This window comes from Myotis nattereri, assembly GCF_964212035.1.
Source record: "Myotis nattereri genome assembly, chromosome: 1".
Taxonomy (NCBI): domain Eukaryota; kingdom Metazoa; phylum Chordata; class Mammalia; order Chiroptera; family Vespertilionidae; genus Myotis; species Myotis nattereri.
The window spans coordinates 33,264,353-33,284,143 of NC_138075.1; the positions used below are offsets into that span (position 1 = coordinate 33,264,353).

At 37.4% G+C, this 19,791-nt stretch overlaps 1 protein-coding gene across 1 annotated transcript in view; it reads right to left on the minus strand.

Annotated features, from left to right (window-relative positions):
* The window catches only part of SYT16 (synaptotagmin 16), a gene marked incomplete at its 5' end in the record, with an annotated part of 92,858 nt that overhangs the window by 46,046 nt on the left and 27,021 nt on the right, over positions 1 to 19,791 (minus strand). The window lies entirely within an intron of this gene.

Here is a 19,791-nt window from a genome sequence, read left to right on the forward strand (position 1 = left end):
TGTGTGTGTGTGTGTGTGTGTGTGTGTGTGTGTGATCTTGTTTCTACTAGAAATGTTCTGATGCCTTTCTCAACACCAACAACCCAACCCAAATACCCTTTGAATTACTTATACTGCTTCCCCCACATTCCCCACATCCCAGCATACAGGTCCTCTCTCAGTTTCTCCATCATGTCCAAATCATCCCCGCCTTAGAGTTCTTTGCCTTTGTTGTTCTTCTGCCTGGAACCCTCCCTACCCTGGCTCCACTGTCACTCTACCCTAATCACTTTCCACAGCCTGCCTTAAGCAGTTCATAGCACTTTCCATCTTTTTCTCTTCTCTTCCATAACTTCCATAAAAATAAAAACATCACCTGTTTTGTTAACCCATGTGTACCCATTATGTAAAACAATACTTGTTTCATAGTGAGTGCTTAATAGACACTTGTTAAGTGTTGAATAAATTGGTGAACACCCAGTGTTTTATCCCAATCCTGAAGCACTCTCCCCACCACATACACACAGTTCCCTATGCCTGGAACACTCCTCAGCCCCCATCCAGACTAGTCAAGAATCTAGCTCACATTCCGGTCTCAGCATTGACATCAGTTCTTCCAGAAAGCCCTTCCTGACCCCTTAAATCATGTTCAAGTCTCCTTCCACGTTCTGTAAAGTCTCTCTATGCCCTGCCCTGGCAGTGCTCGCTCCACAGCGTGGCAGAATTACCTGTGTAATTGCCAACCATTCCACCTAATGTGTGCACACATGAGGGTAAGAGTACATCAGACTGCCCAGCTCTGCATCCCTCCAGGCCTGATCTCTGTGCCAGGCACATGGCAGACTACTCTGTAAATATTTTCTGAATGTGACTTGGAAATGAAAAATAATGAGAAATTATTTTTTGAAAATTTCCTCCTTCCATCCAAAAGTCACAATGATTCTGGGGAAGAATGTGGTTGCTAATTCACAGATGGCTCCTAAGATCACTTCTGAATCAGAAGCTAAGCAGACATTAAAAAGCCATATTTTAAGTGAGAGAAAATACTTTAAAACACCAGTCTGGTCAAAACACTAATTCTCTGGCTCATGTAAGAGTTGATATGTTTGAGGTTCTTTGGGAGACTAGTAATAATAACAAGCACTTTCTGAATATGTTTTATGTGCCAGCAACTGTCCTAAGTGCCTTATACATATTATCTCATTTAACCCACACAAAATCTCTATTATTATTCCTATTTTCCAAGTAAGAAAATTGAGGCAGGGAGAAGTCTACAGCTGGCTGAGATAACACTGCCAATAAATAATAGAATCAAGACTTGAATTAAGGCAGCTTGCCTCTCGAGGCCACATTTCTAATCCCCATGCTGGAGAACCAGAGAGAGCTGGTGGAAGTAATCCTTATTCTGCATACTCACACAACTAGCTGAATCCCTGTCACCAAGTCCCTTAACCTCTCTGGCCCTGCTTCTTCATCTGTGGGTCATTCCTAAGATCTGGATCATTTCCCAGGTCTTTTCTTGATCTAAATCAGGGGTCCTCAAACTATGGCCCGCAAGCCACATGCAAATACAAATATTGTATTGTTCCTGTTTTGTTTTTTTACTTCAAAATAAGATATGTGCAGTGTGTATAGGAATTTGCTCATACTTTTTTTAAAAAACTATAGTCCGGCCCTCCAACGGTCTGAGGGACAGTGAACTGGCCCCCTGTTTAAAAAGTTTGAGGACCCCTGATCTAAATTCTCTGACTCCCAACTTCCTGCCCACAGGCATTAAAATTTTATGTTTCTCTCTTTTTTTGAGGGGGGGAGGGTAGCAGCTAATCCAAGAACATGGGAGCACATTGCTGTCAGTTCACTCAATTCTATCAGCTGTGACCGGTGCCATGGGAGGACCTGAGAAGCTAAGTGTCAGAAGAGACTAGATTTTCCATTCATAATCCAATGCATTCCAACAAAAAACCATCACAATGAGCTGCCTGCTCATGTCTCAACATGCTGGGCACTGCACTCTGGAATGGGGTGAACCATCACATAGGGGAGACATCCAGAGACATAGTGAGGCAAAATTAAACTTCACCTTTAGCATATAAAACCAGCTACACACCTGGGAGGGAGACAGAGGGATATATGCACAGGAGGGGTGGATGGATTAGACATCTGTTTAGAGCTATTTTCATCTCTGAGATTCCATTCTACTTGTATTGCTAGGCAGGCATTTTTAAAATTTAACTGGTCATACGTCATCAATTTCAAATTAAGTGAGTTAGCTCATGGATATTTCCCCACATATAAAATCAGTAATTAATATTCATTAATTTATCAGTATGTGGTCTTTGGTGGTGTTGTTATTGTTTTTTTTCCAGTAAGTCACTGATCACCCACAGAGCAAGATTCGCCTCACTGATACAATAATCATGATAGTAATTGTAACATTTCCCAGTTACTAAACACATACTATATGCCAGACACCTTTCTTGGAACGGTGCGTGTATTATCTCATTTAATCATCATAGCAAGACCAGGAAGTAGAGATTATTCTTATTCCTGTTGTAGAGATGGGAAACAGAGGCACAGAGAAGTTCAGTAACTTGCCCAAGGCAACACAGTTAGTTAAGTAGCAAAGCTGAGGCTTAAACACAGAACCTATATTCTTAGCCACTGTGCATATCACCAGACATCATTGCATCAGGACACTAGAGCCATATCTAGCTTACTTTTCAGGGGAAGTTGAGAGAACTCTGACACTCCTACCCTGAAATCTGCCAGGAGGTTGCCTCCTTTGTGAGAAGAAAAGAGCAGTGAGAAGAATGGTTAGTCCATGTGGGAGTGAATGCTTTTAGAGAAACTGCAGTATAACTGGCTATTGCTCCTTATGGGATATAAACACATCCGCCATGCTATCCTTAGCCTTACTCCCCAAGGGTCTCAGGGAATTCTCTGCCTAAATAGCAAAACCACCCATCCCTCCTGGAAACCACTGAGCTGCAAAGTATGTCCATGGTGGCACTATTACAATGATAAAATCAACCCGATATACAGCACTTATCATGTGCCAGTCATTGTTCTGGAACTTTGCATATGTTAGTCTATTTACTCCTCACAATAACCCTTAATGAAATAGATACTTTATTATCCCCATTGTATGGATGAGGAAAGTGAGGTTAGCAATTTGCCACAATAATAGCAGTTAATAAATAGTGGGATCGATATTCAAACCCAGGTTGTCTTGCTCCAAAGACAATGTTATAAATTACCACATAATCTCCTTCTAACCCTCTGCTGTCTCAAGGAAACAACATCTTAAATCCTGGTCAAAATCAATATAACTTGTTTTGTCACTAAGACAAAATCACATAGGTTGGACTGGAAAGAATTTTCATAAGCATCTATCTATTCTCATTTTCACAAAGAGACACCAAAGCCCAAAAAGGCAAAGTGGTCTGCCCACAGCCATACCATGCCAGGACCAAACATGGGTCTCCAGTGTCCCACATCCACGAGTTTGCTACATTATCTTCCAAGCTCTCTCGCCAATGGGCTATTTTTTCACACTAAAATCTTTACTTGTCTTTATGAATTATTCCAGTGATTGTGGAGGCTGGGGTGGTGGTGGAGGTGGAAGTGGGCATAGAGGGGATAAATGGTGATGAAAGAAAAATTGCATTAGAAATAAATATAAAAATAAACAAGAAAAAGAAAAACCCCAACTACTCACCTTGCAATGAATCCATGTCAACAACTAAATAATGAATCTGGATTTCACTCAACTGAAATCTTTGATAATCACAAAGTCTCACCTAAGTTGTGGCACTTACCTGATATGTAATGGCATATCAAATACCAAGTTCAAACCCCTTTCAAGCTAAGTAACCCGGGAACAGTGCAGTAGGGATTTGTATTAAAATCTTCACCCCTTCATCTAATTAGCTTGCTAAAATAACAGAAAAAAGTCGCACAATTACCCTGGCTGTAGATATATCTTGAAGTTACCCTTGTTCCTTTCCTCAATCACAGAATGCAGAGAGATCTTAGCTACCACCTACACCTCAGACTCTTCTGAACTCTCTCTAATGCACAGCCACTTAGCCTCCTCCCTTTGTTCACACACTGCTAAGGTGCTACTGTGGGCTTCTTGCACTGGCAGGAAGATCATGACTTTGACATGAAGAGAGAGCTATGTATAGACCCACAGATATCCAGTCCCACTTCAATGAAGTCATATTGTCCCTCCCTCTAACTTTAATAATTTATTCCTATTTTAAATAGATAGGGGCAGAGGAAATGATATCTCCATCTTGCACATTTAAGAGAGGAAGGTAGGTCCCTATCAAGTGTAACATCAGTTAAAACAAGAGTGGTTAAGGATGTGGAATCTGGAGTCAAGCTGACTGAGTTTGAATCTTCTATTTGCTATTTTAAGACCTAAGCAAGTGGTCTGCCCACAGCTATACCATGCCAGGACCAAATGCGATAAACCATATAAAGGCACTTAGCACATGCCCAGCTTATGATATGTTAACTATTACAATTATGTCCCCTCATGGCAGTGCCCTGTGTAGAAACCCTTTTATAATGCCTTGTAGTTACATGCAAAGGAAAGAATGTGCCTGTTCTTGCAATGTATAACTTAAAGACTCACCATAAGAGTTGTTGTGGGAGAAGGATAGAAGAAACAAGGATCGGAAAGGAGAAGATTAAGTTGATATGTGGGTTGCATGGCCTTCCTTACCTCACCACTCTTTTCCCCAAGTCTGGAGGTGGAGCGCTCTGTAAGAGCTGGCAATGCTGTCGCTCTGCAAGAGTTGGCAATGCCCTATGGATGTGGGCAGTGCCCAACACCTGCTCATTTTGTTGTTTCCTTTAAGACAACAAAACCACCAACTGGAAAGGCAAGGAGATTATCTTATGCCTGTCTGCTGCTATTTTACAGATGAAGAAAGAATTTCTAAATGATCAGTACAGCTCCAAGATTATTAATTTCTTCCCACCCACATAGGAGCAACTAGATGGAGGAAAGAACTACTCATATCCTATAGATGGGAAGTAGAGATAGGTGAGGGTGGGTTGTGCTTGGTGGTGCAGTCCTGGGCGCTACTTTTAGCTACAATTATAGGAAAGGAAAACCCTTATATAGAATAGCTGGCAAATACCCACAGCAAATGTCTGCCCATGGTGGTTGCATAAGGATAAAAATAATAAGATGCTGATTAAAGTGGAAAAAAAAAAAAAAACAGAAGAAAAGTCAAAGGTAACAACTGCACATTTCAGATCCTAAGAAAATGGCCACCACAATTCAGCCATTCTTGGATTCAGGCAAAATAGGCAAATATATTTATAAATCAGCCAGCCTTGATTTTTTTTCAAACTATGCTCTATGGAAGTCTAGGGTTCCTCAAAGAAGCTTCAATGCCACGGTATAAGTTGAGATAGGGATGGCTGTGCTGAGCAGGCTGAGCTATGAACCATCTACCCAATAAGGGCTATTTCACATAATATGGTTTATTGTAAGATTCTATTGGGAAATAGAAAAAATAGGAATCCTGACACTGAAAATATTTGATGCAATCCAATTCCCTCATGCTATAGAACAGAACCTAAGGTGAGACTGGCTACTTAAGAGACTTATTTTAGTCAAATAGCTAGCTAGTGACAGAGGAAGAATTATCATCTGGTTCTCCTGTGCACACCTGTTTTGTCACCCTACACCTTGTATGAAAGGTTCTGATAACTCTACTTCAAATATACACAAAGAGATGGCACATGTAATGGTTAACTATGAGTGAGTCAAATAGAAAATCTTTTATAAAAATTAGTGACATACATAAGTCACAGTCTTGAGGAGTCCAGTTCTAATAACAGCAGAGCAAGTGATTTGAATTAACCTACTACTACTAATAATAATAAATTCAGACAAAAAAATGTAAACCAACTATTTTAAGACACAGAGAATGAGCAAGGGCAGGTAGACATTGGAGGAAACCCAATTTCTGAAAGAAAGAAACTTCACTGAGTGAGATACATAGTCACATTGCTTTTCTGCTGAAAGTACTCTTAAGTCAATGAGACAGGGCACCTAGGACTCAGGCAGAAATCTGAAGCCTATTGAATTGTGTGTGCAAAATTCAGGGCAGCTAGAACAGCTGGAAATAGACAGAGAAACCCCAGAAAGGAGGGAACCAAAGAGATGGGAACCCCAAACATTCATACAAACTTATCTCAAACACTTGGCTCAAACCTGAACTATGAATGCATGGGGGAGAATCTAAGGAACCCAGAAAAGTAACAGCTACAGGGCTAAACGTTTGAGCAGACAGTTTGGCTGTATCCTTCCTCGAGGGAGACCAAGTTAGGAACTTGGAGCTGGCCAAGTTAGAGGGGCTTGGTTAACACTCCAGGTTTTCCATTAAAACTCTAGAATAGTAATCTTAGAAGTGAGACTAAAAGTAAAAGTGAATTGAGCCCATAGTAACAAAGTATCAAATCAATACTTCACAATTTCAAAGGAACCCAGCAGTAATTAAATTTGGGGCTAAAACAAAAAGTAACATTCTGTACAGGAAGATGAAAGAATATAAAGCCTCTATAACATTTCATCCTTAATGTCCACTGTAAATCAAAAATTACTAGACATACAAAGAAACAAGAAAAACGTAAGGAAACAAGAAAAATGTGAATCAGCAAGAAAAGAAGCAGTCAATTGAAACTAGCCCAAAGATGACTCAGATGTTGAATAAAGAAGACAAAAATCTTTAAATCATCTACTATAAATATGCTCAAAGAATTAAATGGAAAAGTGATAATAAGAAATATACAGAAGGATAATCTCAACAGAAAATAGAAACAATAAAATAGAACTAAGTAGATATCTATACTTAAAAATAAAATCTCTGAAATAAAAAAAAAATTCTTGGACTGGTTTTATAGCAGATTAGAGATGGCAATAAACTTCGAGAGATCTCAATAGAAAGAAATCAATTGAAGAACATAAATTTGGAAAAAATAAACAAAGCCTTAGTGAACACTGATGGCATATCAAGTTGTCTAAAATATGTGTAATTGGAAAAACAAAACAAAAAAATATTTTAAAAATAATGGCTGAGCATCTCCCAAATTTGGTGGAAAAAAACAATTCATATACAGATTCAAAATTTGTGGCAACAGTTAGAAAGTTCAACAGCTAAGCACATCATAGTCAACTAGCTGAAAATTAAAGATGCAGTAAAATGTTTGAAAGTAGGAAGAGAAAAAAAATTAAAAAATGGAGAACAATAATACAAATGAAAACTGATTTCTCTCAGAAAAATGAAAGTCAGAAATTACATGTAAGTGCTGAAATAAAAAATAATAATATTAAATTCTATATCCAGAGACACTATCCTTGAAAAGGGAATGTAAAATCAACACATTTTTATGTCAATGAATAGAAAATTCATTAGACCTACACTTAAAAAAAAATATTACAGGAATTTCTTCATGTGAAAGAGACTGGTAAAAATGTAAATTTCCAATCCCAGGGAAGAATAAAGAGCAATTTTGCATATGGTAAATGCAAAAAAAAAAATTGATGTTTTCTCCTTTAACTTTTTCTAAAGATAAGTGAAGAAAGTATATACTATTGCATTGTGGGAGTTGATAAAATGTGGTGAAATAAAATGTAATATAACAGTAACACAAGAGAGAGAAGTAATGATTTATACTGCTGCAAAATAAAAATCATTGTAAAGTGCTATAATGCAAAGAGTAAATGTTGCAAAGTGATAAAATATTAAACTTGAAATGGACTGTGATAAACTAAAGATGTGCATGTATTCTTATAGCAACCACTGAATAAAGAAAATACTAAAAGGTATAAGTAAAACCTTAATAGAAAAATGAAAATTGCCCTAGCCAGTTTGGCTCAGTAGATAGAGCACTGGCCCATGGACTGAAGGGTCCCAGGTTTGATTCCAGTCAAGGGCACATATCTTGGTTGCAGGTTCCCCAGCCCTGGTTGGGGTGCATGCAGGAGGCAACCAATCAATGTGTCTCTCTCACATCAATGTTTCTCTCTGACTCTCCCTCTCCCAATCTCTCTAAAAATGAATGGAAAAATATTTTTGGATGAGGATTAACAACAACAAATTAAAATTGCATGCTAAAAACAACAAAAGTAACAGATGATAAAAGTCAGATGCAACAAATAGAAAACAAACATCAAAATGACATACCTAAACACAATAATATTCATACATTAAATGCAAATAAAATAAATATCCTATTTGAAAGCAGACATTGTCAGGCAATAAAAATGCATGACCCAACTATAGGATGACTATAAGAAACACACTTTACATATAAATACACAACAGGTTAAAAGTAAAGAATTTAAAAAGATATGTTATGCAAACTGCAAATAAGGAAGCTGGTGCAGTTATATTAACTTTGAGTGCCAACCAATATCCTAGGAACTATGCTAAAATTGCCAAGGCATTTTTGCTGATTTTATAGCAGTTTAGGAAAAAAACTATGAATCGCAAGTAAATGAAGTTACATATTCAAAAACTTAAGGAAACCTTTACTACATTGACATATTTAACAATATCATCATCACTAATAAAAGCAGACTTAGAACTGGACGCCATTTCGAAGCTTTGATAGCGCTCCCGGCACTTTTGGTGAAAGACAGGAGGAGCACGATCGCGCTCCGCGCTCCCCAGCACTCTAGGGGTTAACATCAAAGTAGACTCCAAGTCAGGAATTTAACCAGAGATAAAGAAAGATAGCTTAGCACAGTATCCTCTAGGTCCATCCATACTGTCTCAAATAATGAGATTTCATTTTTTTTTTATGGCTGAGTAATATTGCATTGTATATATGTACCACCACTTTTTTATCTACTCATTGATAGATAGGCACTTAGGTTGCTTCTACATCTTGGCTATTGTAAATAATCCTGAAATAAACAAAGGGGTGCATATCTTCTTTCAAATTAGTGTTTTGGGTTTCTTTGGATATACTCCCAGAAAAGGAATTGCTGGGTCTTAAGGCAGTTCCATTTTTAATTTTTTGAGCAAACTCCATACTGTTTTCCAAAATGGTTGCATCAATTTGCATTTCCAACAACAGTGCACAAGGGTTCCAACTGATAGTTTACAAACTAGTCCTGGGGGTGAAAACCACAGCATGTGTTTGTAGTTCTGATTGTAAAACTTTAAACTATAAAACTCCTAGGGGAAAAACACAGGAGAAATTTTTGCAATCTTAAAATATGCAAAAGCATGAACCATAAAGGCAACACTGATAAATTAGACTTCATCAACATTTAAAACTTTTGCTCTTTGAAAATCATTAAAAAATGAAAAGCCAAGCCACAGGTTAAGAGAAAATATTTATACACATATGTCAGATGAAGGACTTGTACCCAGAAAGAAAAAGACCTTTACAATTCAATAATAATATAACTCAACACAAACAATCCAATAAAAATTTTCAAACCTACACTTTACAAACTAATATGTGCAAATGGCTTTTTAAGTGACCATATTAAGGGCAAGGAAGTAAAGCATCAACAATTCTTGTACACTCCTGGTGGAAATGTAAAATGGTAAAACAATTTTAGTAGTTTCTTAAAAATTCAAGCAGCCGAAACCGGTTTGGCTCAGTGGATAGAGCGTCGGCCTGCGGACTGAAAGGTCCCAGGTTCGATTCCGGTCAAGGGCATGTACCTCGGTTGCGGGCACATCCCCAGTGGGAGATGTGCAGGAGGCGGCTGATCGATGTTTCTCTCCCATTGTTGTTTCTAACTCTCTATCTCTCTCTTCCTTCCTCTCTGTAAAAAATCAATAAAATATATTTAAAAAAAAATTCAAGCATATATTTGACCATGTAACTTAGCCACTCCATTGCTAGATATTTTCCCAAAGGAAAAAAAAAAAAAGAAAGCACATGTCCACACAAAGACTTTTACACAAATGTTCATAGAAGCTTATATTTGTAGTAGCCAAAATCTGGAAGTAACCCAAAAGTACATCAACAGTAACCTAAAAGGTGAGTGGATAAACAAATTGTGATATATCAATACACTGGAATATTAGTCAGCAATCAAGAGAAATCAACTATTTATATCTGCAGCAATATGGATAAATCTCAAATGCACTAGCCGAGTGGTGAAAAAAAAAAAAGTCAAAAAAGACTACACTGGTAAAAAAAATAGTACCCATTATATGATTCCATTTATACAATATTCTAGAAAATTTTAAATATTAGATTGTTATTATAAATAACAGACCAGTAGTTTTCTTGGTGGGAGGGGAAGCTACTGAGAAAGAAGAATGAATGACCATGGGGCATGAGGAAACTTTTGGAGTGATATAAATGTTTGTTTTCTTAATTGTGGTGGTGGCTTCACATGTATAATAATACGTCAAACTCATCAAATTACACACATGCATTTTATTGTATTTCAATTGTACCTCAATAAAGTTTTTTTAAAGCAGTTGAAGTAAAGCTATATCCCATAGTAGCCTTATATCTCCCCACTGCAAGGCATGAGGGCCTCCCCTATTGACTGAAATGTTCCCAGTCTTGAGCCATTTCTGTGCAGTTGAGAAGGCTCCAAGCCAATGAGGTCTAGAACTTGTCCCCTGCTCTAGCCCTAGAAAAGATATCTGAGGGCCAGAGTGCCCACTAAATGGAGCATCTTTCTGATCCCCACTGTGCATACCTGGGAAGTTCTTCTGGTTTTCTGATTTGTAGTCTGAGTATCTAGGTAAGGCTTGAAATGCTACCCTCATTTAGCTCTTGTCTAACCTCTGTATGTATCTAGTTATTGGACCCTATTGCCAACAGCCAACAGCTACTAACTAACGTCAAACCTAGAAGACCCTGAATACAGACAATGCTGCCACAACTCGCCTGATGCCATACTCAGCTCACCTTATTTACCACGAAGAGGAAAGTGTTTGCCTAGATCAGCCCCAAATTTTCCTTGCATCTCTGGACAGGAATTTGTATTACTAGCTATTAACCACTTAAGGCAGGGGTGGGCCCTTTTTTCTGCCAAGGGCCATTTGGATATTTATAACATCATTCACAGGCCATATAAAATTATCAACTTAAAAATTAGCCTGCTATATTTGGTCAAACATCTAATTAACTCACCCCTAATGCCTTGGCAGGGCCAGACCAAATGCTTTTGTGGGCCTTATATGGCCCAGAGACCGGACGTTCCCCACCCCTGACTAAGGGATATGCCCTGTATCCAGGGCTTCTTTAGTCTCTTTAAGATTTATTTCTCTTCCCCATCAGGCCAAATTCATCCAAGATATGAGAAGAAGCATTGTGAAAACATTGAAGGGTAGGGTGATTGGCTGATTGTAGGGATATTCTGAACAGACCTGTATTTGCACTCACTGGGCCCTCATTTCTCACTATTTGAACTCTTGAGTGCAAATGCTTTCTGGTGGTCTTTGACAATCACTCTAAGCTGTTTCATCACTGCAACAAGGCTGACCTGGACAGGAGCAAGTACTAAACTGTCAACCTTCCTGTTGCTTTGAAGCTCTGCTCTCTAATTTGTATGCCTCCTACAAAGGAATTTCTTGATGGGACCCAAGTGTTGTGTTGTTTTCCTACAATGGTGGCATTTACATACAAATTAATGGCCAAGACTGTAATTTACTCTGCTGAGAACTGAGGTGACTGGATAATTAAATTTCTGCACATGCAGAGAAAACATAAAACCAGCATGGTTGTTCTTGCTTTTTTCTTCCCAGCCCCCAATAGTTCTCCATCACTCCAAAGAATTCTTACAAGCAAATGTGAATCAACATTTCATTTTACAAATGTTCTGATTAGGGAGACAAAAAAAACAATCCCATTGCCATGGATACTAAAATGCAGGGCACGGGATGTGTAACCAAGGTGGAGAAAGATAATGAACAGATCTTGTGATTTGCAGGTATTATTTCTGAATTTCTAGCTGTTCACTTCATCCCCTCATCTTCCCATCTTGTGCTGCAAATGATCCTCAAGTCAGTACCCAAAGTGGTTTTTTTTTATCTTGCAATAAACCCAAGCCAATATACAGAGATAATTTCTATAAGACAGTTTCAAGTCTCCTTAGCACCAAATCTAGGGTAAATACTAGTATATCCAAATATATCATGACAACTGAAAAGAAACAGACTAAAACACTCACTTAGCTAAGTAAACTTTTCCCAGAAAAAAAGCCATATTCCCCCCCAAAAGTCATGCATTCGTATGTCAGATATTCAGTGGGGATATGCATACATTAGAATAGCAGGCCCCAGTGATGCTCTGAAAATCTGAAAAATTAATGGAAATTTTTCTAAAAATTCAATTTTCCCCATAAAGTTTGTATGCTTCAAGTATCTGTTATTATACATGCTGACAAGCAAAAGCAGGTAATAAAGCAAATGAATATTAACAAAGAACGTGCTAATCATTCTTCCTTCTTCAGCTAGTTTTGTTGCAAATATGCATACTCACAGCTGTGACTGTTATATGGCTTACATAATCTAGTCACATTTTCCATTGGAAAAATGATTCCTGATTCATGATGAAAATAAGTGCATTAAAATTTCATGGGGTGCCACAAAAAAGCACCTCAATTTTCAGGCATTGAACCACCTGAACAAGCCAGGCACCACTGAATTAGAAATGTTGCCCTGGATATAATAATATCCCTGTTTGATCCATAATCTTAAACATCATGCAGAGTTTAGCTTCTATTATTTCTCTTACTTACATTTTCTAAATGGGTTTGTGTAGCTGCAACTCTTCTAACATCTTTAAGTAATCTGCAGTCTTAATTCATTCTTCTCTAGTCTGTCCCCTTAGTGTCTAATATACTATTAGGTAATAATGCTTCAATAATAAACAAACAAACTTAAAATTAGTGCAGTGCTGTATTCATCAGGGTTCTCCAGAGCAACAGAACCAATAAGAGAATATATATATATATATATATATATATATATATATATATATATATTAGTAATATGCTAATTAGACTGGATGTCCTTCCAGACAAAGCCAGGGCTATAAGGGAAGCCCAGGTCCCAGGTGCCAGAGGTAAGCTGGTGCCAGCAGCCAGGGGAAAGAAGGACTACTCTTGCACAAATTTCATGCATCGGGCCTCTAAAAAAGGCCAAGAGGCGTCACAACCAAAATGACCAAACGACAGGTCACCATGAGGTGCATGGAGCACCTCTCAGGCCCTCCCCTGAGGCCCACAGGCTCTGATTGCTGGAGGCCCGCGAGTGGGAGGAGCCATGCGATATCATGCGCTGGGCCTCTAGTGTGTGTGTGTGTATGTATATATATCTTTCTCACATAACTGTAGAGGCTGGAAAGTCCCAAAATCTGCAGTTGGCAAGCTAGAGACTAAAGAGGACACAGTGTAGTTCCAGCCTCACTAACGGGCTGAGAACCAGGAGAGCCAATGCTGTAAGTTCTAGTCGGAGGGCAGGAGAAGACTGATGTCCCAGCTTAAGGAGACAGGCAGGTAAAGTTCCTTCCTCCTTACACAGTATTTTCCTTCTATTCAGGCCTTCAATTGCTTGGGTAAGGCCCATCCACATTAGAAAGGGCAATCTGATTTGCTCAGTCTACTGGTTCAAATTTCATTCACAAACACTCTTCCAGACACATGCAGAATGATATATCACCAACGATCTTGGCACCATGTGGCCCAGACAGATTGACATGTGAAATTGACTATAAAAAATAGCATATAAAAGCTAAATACAAAGTAGAAAGAGTACCAGCAAGATGCAGACCACATGAAGGTTTTAATCCCAGCTCTGACACTTTCCAATTGGGTGATCTTGGGTGATCACTAAGCTTGTTTATTCATCTTTTAAAATTAGACCAGCTTTTGGCTCCAGCTGTATGGAAGCCTGAACCATATATATTGGTACAAACTCATAGAAATACTGATGAAATTAGAACCTGGTGTTAGCCTAAAGGGTGACCAATTTGTTTGCAGGTGCCATAGGCTTGTATCTAGGATATTAATAGTCCTGGATTCATACAAGCCTGGCTGGAAGCATAAGGCTCCTACTCTTTAATAAGGGCTGGCCTTTTTTTTTGAAAAGGGGACTAGTAAAATTTCATCTAACATGTTGGACCTAAAGAAGTGGCAAAGGAGTTTGATGTCTGTTGTGGATGTAAATGAGGGGGGAAAATCCTATGAGAAATAAAAAAAATCAAGTCTTTACTTCTCACAGAGATATAATATCAGCACAGTGCAGACATCTGAAGGCAAGGACTTAATCAAATAAATTGTTAAGCACCTATGGAATCCAGGAGACCCAACAGAAGCAAAGGGCAAAACTTGTCTATAAAAACACCTCTATAACCCAAGGTGCACAGGACTATACCCCCACTAAGCACAAAAAAAATGATCCCTTCTGAAGATAAGCTCACCCCACAAACACACAGAATATAATATACAAGAGGGATTAAGCTACCATGAGGTGGGATACAACTAAGAATACACAGTAATTTCAAGTATATAAGAAAGATTTACAAAAATTAGCCATGTATTAGATGACAGAGGAAGCTTCAAAAATGCAATTAGTCCACATTCTAATTTCAAGACAGTTAGAAATAAAACAAAAGACTTTTAAAAATTATAAAAATGCTTTTGGAGACCAGAAACCACATTTTTAAATAATTGATGGGTCAAAGAAAAAAACTGTAATTGGAATGATAAAATATTTATAACTGAAAAATAATGAATACATCACATATCATACACTTGTGTACCTAAAGGAAATTCAAAGATTAATTTAAGATATATAATAGAAAGAAAGAAAAAGATTAAAACATAAATGATAACTGATCAGTTCAAGATGTTATCAATCAACAGCTTAAACAAAGCAAAATACAAGGAAGAAATAGAAAAGAGAAAAACAAATATTAATAAAAGTCTTTTTTTAATATATATATTTTTATTGATTTCAGAGAGGAAGGGAGAGGCAGAGAGAGATAGAAACATCAATGATGAGAGAGAATCACTGACTGGCTGCCTCCTGCACGCCCTCTACTGGGGACAGAGCCCACAACCTGGGCATGTACCCTTGACCAGAATGGAACCCAGGGCCCTTCAGCCTGCAGGCCGATGCTCTATCCACTGAGCCAAACCAGCTGGGGCAATAAAAAATCTTAATATAAAGAAAACACTAAAAACTAGAGAGGATAAAAACTATCTTTTAAAGATAAACCATGACAAGATTGACTGGGACAAACAATATATTTACAAATATATTGAACATTTAAAAACCACAAGAGAAAAAAATAAACAAGTTTACATAATTTTAATAGAAAACATATAGCCTAAAAGCTACTAAAAAAATAAAATATAGAAAAAAATGTAAAACATACATATCACATCAAGATGGTTTTACATGATTATTTTCAATTTTGAAAGGATAAGAACTGTTCTTACATACAAGCTGTTCTAGAAGAGAAACTTCCTGTATTCTTTTATAAGGATAACATAAACTCAAGTATGGTTATGTATGTAATATATCAATCTCTTATTACCCTAGTTGCAAATATCCTAACCTAGAGTGCAGCACACAAAATTTACATTTGTTAAAAAAAAAAAACAAATACGTCAAGAATAAGAATTTATAGCAGAGAAGCACCGAAGTTTAAGTATCAGGACAGTTTCTTAAATGTGGTTAACCACATTCATAGATTAAAGATGAAAAACATAATCATCTCAATGGTTTTGGAAAATCATTAAATTTCAACACTCATTCACAATAAAAACTCTTAGCAAACTAGGAATAGAAAAAAACTTTCTCCACGTGAAAAAGAAAATCTACCATGTACCATACTCAAAAGTAAACTTTTTTTAAGCATAGTTGGTATAGGGGAATACAGACAATAATACTGTGATAAGTTTGCACTGTTACAGGTAATTATTAGAATTAGTGATCATTTTATAAGTATGAAAATGTTGAATCCCTTTATTGTACACCTTTAACTAATATAACTAATATAGTATTGTATATAAAAAGTAAGCTTTAGCATTCTTTAGAAAAAATGAAAAATAAGAATACTTTCATCACTTCCTTGTGATTTTGTACTGGAGGTCTTTCAAGTGCTATAGACAAGAAAAATAAATGAAGAATGTAAATTGGAAAACAAACATGAAATTCCAAGAGATCTAACTTTCCATGTTTAAAAAAAGTCCAAGAAAAGCCAAGGTCAACCTTTAAATTATTAAGAGTTTATCAAGGAGACATTTGCCCCTGATCAAAATGGAATAATTAGTGCCAAATTTAACCTCACAGATGAAACAACTAAAAGCCTGGACATAAACAATTGTTCTCAAGGTATTGAACATTACACAACAAAATGAGGGGACAGGTGAGAGATGAGAAATGAGCAAGTAAGTCCTTCTGATTGCTCAAACCGACTGCCTGGTGAGAAAATTTGAGACCACCAAGCAGGGAAGGGAAACCCAGGCAAAGCTGGTGGTCTCCCTGAGTTGAGGAGATGGAATTAGGAGGCCAGCGAGGAGCACACCAAAGCAGCATTAAAGGGGAAAGCTACAGAGAGAACTTCAGAGACCTGCTGTACTTGAGCACTCTGCTGAATACTGGTGTGTGAGGAAACTACCTGAAACCATGGAGAGAGCCACTGGAAAAGACTGACGGTAACAACATCTGGAGCTCAGTGCCTGGTTCAACTAGAATAAGAAATCTCAGCCCTAACCGGTTTGGCTCAGTGGATAGAGCGTCAGCCTGCAGACTGAAAGGTCCCGGGTTCGATTCCGGTCAAGGGCATGTACCTTGGTTGCAGGCACATCCCCAGTAGGGGGTGTGCAGGAGGCAGCTGATCGATGTTTCTCTCTCATCGATGTTTCTAACTATCCCTCTCCCTTCCTCTCTGTAAAAAATCAATAAAATATAATTTTTTAAAAAAAGAAATCTCATAAGTAATGGGGTATCAGCTAAACTACTCAAGAGGGTTTTATCACAGTAGGGAAGAGCAATTATCACGGGATAAAACAGTACTTTGGCCCTACCTAACAAAGCTTAAAACCAAGACCTAAAATAATCAGTTTCCAAGTAACTTAACCACATCCCAAAACAAAGCTCAAGAATATTTATACATCCAGCATGCAACAAGGTAAAACTGACAGTGTATGACAGTAAATCAAAAATTTCCAGGCATACAGAAAAGTAGGAAAATATCACCAATAATGAGGGGGGAAATCAGTCAATTGAAATGGAGTAAGAAATTATACCATAAGATAATAGAATTTATAGACAAGGACAATAAAACAGTAAATATCACTGTATTCCATATATTCAAGAAGCTAGTAGACTGAACATAAGTAGAGATATGGAAGATTCAAATGGAACTCAGAAATAAAATCCACACTGTCTAAGATGAAAAATACACTGATTGAGATTGATTGCAGAGTGAGCAATGCCAAAGAAAAGACTAATAAGCTATCCAAAATGAAGCACAGAGAAATGTAATCACTGTCAAAACATGAGCAGAGCAGCAGTGAGATCTTTGGGCAGCATAAAAAACATGTACTCTGAAGGAGTGAGGGGAGCAGAAAAATGTATGACGAAATCATGGCCAAACTTTCCTATATTTGATGAAAATGATAAACCTATCAATTCAAGAAGTTCAACATCTCCTCAGTCTAAGAAATATGATGAAAACTATACCAAGGCACACCATAATTAAATTGCTGAAAGAACAAAGCAATAGAATGAACCCTACTATACACTATGGACTATATAGTTAGTATACAATTGCTTCATCAATTGTTAACACATGTGCTTCACCAGACCGAGATATTAATAATAGGAGAAATGGGGACAGAAAGAGAGTATTTGAGAGCACTCAGTAATTTCTGCACAATTTTTCTGAAATTCTAAAAATAGACTATTTTTTAAGTAGAGGAAAAAGATTTTATGAACAAAGAAACGTAAGTAAGGATGACAGCAGGTTTCTTGTTTTGATACAGTCAAGAGTTATTTTTTTTTAAGTGCTGAAAGAAAAAAAACGCTGACAGATTTCTATACCCAGAGAAAATATCTTTCAAAAACAAAAGTAAAATAAAGACGTTGCAGAAAGAATTCATCACCAGAAAAACAACAAATGTTAAAATAAAACAAAATAAAAAAGCCCTTCAAACAGAAGAAAAATGATACCAGATATAAACTTGCAGCTACACAAAGAAATGAAGAGCACCTGAAGTCACTATGTGAGTAAAAATGCAGAAAGACTTAGGTTCTTATTATGTAAATTTCTTTTTTTAAAGGTACCAAGTTTTATATGTGTACTATACAGATGTTAATTTTGACATTCTAGAGTCTTTGTTTCCCTTTAACTAATGATGTTATGATTTTACTTTATTATTATTATTTTTTTAGGAAACCACTCCTCTCCAAATCTCAATCTACAAGGTTGGAGTGAGGCTGACCGCACATGTCTTCACTTTAAGGTAGGCATACACCTCCAATCTGGCCAATGACAGCCAGCCTCAGGACTTCCTTAGAAATACTGAAAACTATTTTCTTCTATCTTATCAACCCCACAGCTGGGGTTGATAAGTTTGAAGGATATAAGCCTATATCTACAATCACCTAGCATAGTCTGACAGCGAGAGAAATCAATACAGAAAAAAGCAGAACAAAGAATTGTGGGTTCCTGATACTAACACCTGCTGTGAACGGGAGCCAATCATTCCTGTATCTAGCACAACTTACTGGGCTTTCACTGACATGAGCCAATGAACTCAAGCAGGTATTTGTGTGAGAGTGTGTGTGTGTGTGTGTGTGTGTGTGTGTGTGCACAAGACCCTTTTGAACTGAACTGAGTTTCTGTCACTTGCAACCTGAAGGATTCTGACTAATGCAATAGTCAAATGTAAAGAATATAATAGATGAGAATGAAGAGATCTCCATTCTAGATCTGTCTCTGTTAACATTAAATTATAAAATCTTGGCCAAGGAACTATATGTCCTGTATATTGCTCTTTCCTCTGAATTCCTACAATAAATGCTATCTGCATAATTCATTAAGTAAATATGTATGTACTACCTTGTGATATGTCCTCTCTTGACTATATTTAAATCTTTATTAACATTTTATTCACTTCCATCTTATTTTCCCTATCGGATTATATGTCTTTAATTCCTCCCAGACAGTTGATGCTGTTCCCCTGAACCCAAACACGCACAAAGCACAGCTAATATGAATAAGCTGATTTATTAGGGTCCTCTCTTTTTAAAATAATGATTTTGTAAGAATGTAGTTCCAAATATCATGACTGTTTTTTTTTCTTTTTTTTTAAATATATTTTATTGATTTTTTACAGAGAGGAAGGGAGAGAGATAGAGAGTTGGAAACATCGATGAGAGAGAAACATCGATCAGCTGCCTCCTGCACATCTCCCACCGGGGATATGCCCGCAACCCAGGTACATGCCCTTGACCGGAATCGAACCTGGGACCTTTCAATCTGCAGGCCGACGCTCTATCCACTGAGCCAAACCGGTTTCAGCAATGACTGTTTTCTGATTCTACAACATTTCATTCACATTGACCAAGCCACCCATGCCTTGTCCCTGAAATACCAGGAGTGCCTAGAATAAGAGTCTGTCTTGGGCTTTTACAGCCCCCAAGATAAAGTACTGGTGCCCATGACACTGTCAGCATACTGAAAGCATTGGCTGAATTAAACTGAATCTATTTATATCCAGAAATGTTTTCCTTTACTGAAGAAGAGCAGATGTGAAGAGCAAAGGATTTAGAATAAAAAGAC